Here is a 2,328-nt window from a genome sequence, read left to right on the forward strand (position 1 = left end):
CCTTCGAAAAAGACCTCTAAAGTGGAAGTCCTGGCGGATGCCTGCTACTATGATGCAATTCGGAATTGCAGTGAAATGATTACCACAAGACTGAATTTGATGAAAATGACGGCGACCTATAGCAGTATTGTCAAAGCAGCAACAACTTCCTATTCTGGGCGTGTCCACGCTTCCGGACGATGAGATGAGAGAAGCGGCCCAGCCATGCATGTATTCGCCTGAGATTGAACCAGGGGGGGCTTCTGCTTACAAGACAGATGCTCTGCCACGGCGCCACACAGGCTTCACTTCACTATTACTTACCTCGCTACAAATCTTTTGCATATCGTAACGCTAGTGTACTTTCCCGACCATGTCTGACATCCCTCCGAAATAGAACCTCTAAAGTGGAAGTCCTGGCGGATGCCTGCTACTATGATGCAATTCGGAATTGCAGTGAAATGTTTACCAGAAGGCTGAATTTGATGAAATGACGGCGACCTATAGCAGTATTGTCAAAGCAGCAACAACGTCCTATTCTGGGCGTGTCCGCGCTTCCGGACGATGAGATGAGAGAAGCGGCCCAGCCATGCATGTTTTCGCCTGAGATTTAACCAGGGGGGGCTTCTGCTTACAAGACGGATGCTCTCCCACGGCGCCACACAGGCTTCACTTTACTATTACTTACCTCGCTACAAATCTTTTGCATGTCTTAACGCTACTGTACTTGCCCGACCATGTCCGACATCCCTCCGAAAAAGAACCTCTAAAGTGGAAGTCCTGGCGGATGCCTGCTACTATGATGCAATCCGGAATTGCAGTGAAATGATTATCAGAAGGCTGAATTTGATGAAAATGACGGCGACCTATAGCAGTATTGTCAAAGCAGCAACAACCTCCTATTATGGGCGTATCCGCGCTTCCGGACGATGAGATGAGAGAAGCGGCCCAGCCATGCATGTTTCCGCCTGAGATTATACCGGGGGCATCTTCTGCTCACAAGACAGATGCTCTACCACGAAGCCACACAGGCTTCACCGTACTATTACTTACCTCGCTACAATTTTTTTGCATATCTTAACGCTACTGTACTTGCCCGACCATGTCCGACATCCCTTCGAAAAAGAACCTCTAAAGTGGAAGTCCTGGCGGATGCCTGCTGGTATGATGCAATTCGGAATTGCATTGAAATGTATACCACAAGACTGAATTTGATGAAATGACGGCGACCTATAGCAGTATTGTCAAAGCAGCAACAACGTCCTATTCTGGGCGTGTCCGCGCTTCCGGACGATGAGATGAGAGAAGCGGCCCAGCCATGCATGTTTTCGCCTGAGATTGAAGCGGGAACATCTTCTCTTTACAAGACAGATACTCTGCCACGGCGCCACACAGGCTTCACTGCAGTATTACTTACCTCCCTACAAATCTTTTGCATATCTTAACGCTACTGTACTTGCCCGACCATGTCCGACATCCCTCCAAAAAAGAACCTCTAAAGTGGAAGTCCTGGCGGATGCCTGCTACTATGATGCAATCCGGAATTGCAGTGAAATGATTATCAGAAGGCTGAATTTGATGAAAATGACGGCGACCTATAGCAGTATTGTCAAAGCAGCAACAACCTCCTATTCTGGGCGTGTCCGCGCTTCCGGACGATGAGATGAGAGAAGCGGCCCAGCCATGCATGTTTTCGCCTGAGATTATTCCGGGGGGGTCTTCTGCTTACAAGACAGATGCTCTGCCACGGCGCCACACAGGCTTCACCGTACTATTACTTACCTCGCTACAAATCTTTTGCATATCGTAACGCTACTGTACTTGCCCGACTATGTCCGACTTCCCTTCGAGAAAGACCTCTAAAGTGGAAGTCCTGGTGGATGCCTGCTACTATGATGCAATTCGGACTTGCATTGAAATGATTATCATCAGGCTGAATTTGATGAAAATGACGGCGACCTATAGCAGTATTGTCAAAGCAGAAACAACCTCCTATTATGGGCGCGTCCGCGCTTCCGGACGATGAGATGACAGAAGCGGCCCAGCCATCCATGTTTCCGCCTGAGATTGAACCGGAGGCATCTTCTGTTTACAAGACAGATGCTCTACCACGAAGCCACACAGGCTTCACCGTACTATTACTTACCTCGCTACAAATCTTTTGCATATCGTAACGCTAGTATACTTTCCCGACCATGTCTGACATCCCTCCGAAATACAACCTCTAAAGCGGAAGTTATGGCGGATGCCTGCTACTACGATGCAATTCGGAATTGCAGTGAAATGATTACCACAAGACTGAATTTGATGAAAAATACGGCGACCTATAGTAGTATTGTCAAAGCAGCA

Source organism: Bremia lactucae, linkage group LG11 (assembly GCF_004359215.1).
Source record: "Bremia lactucae strain SF5 linkage group LG11, whole genome shotgun sequence".
NCBI classification, from domain to species: Eukaryota; Oomycota; class Peronosporomycetes; order Peronosporales; family Peronosporaceae; genus Bremia; species Bremia lactucae.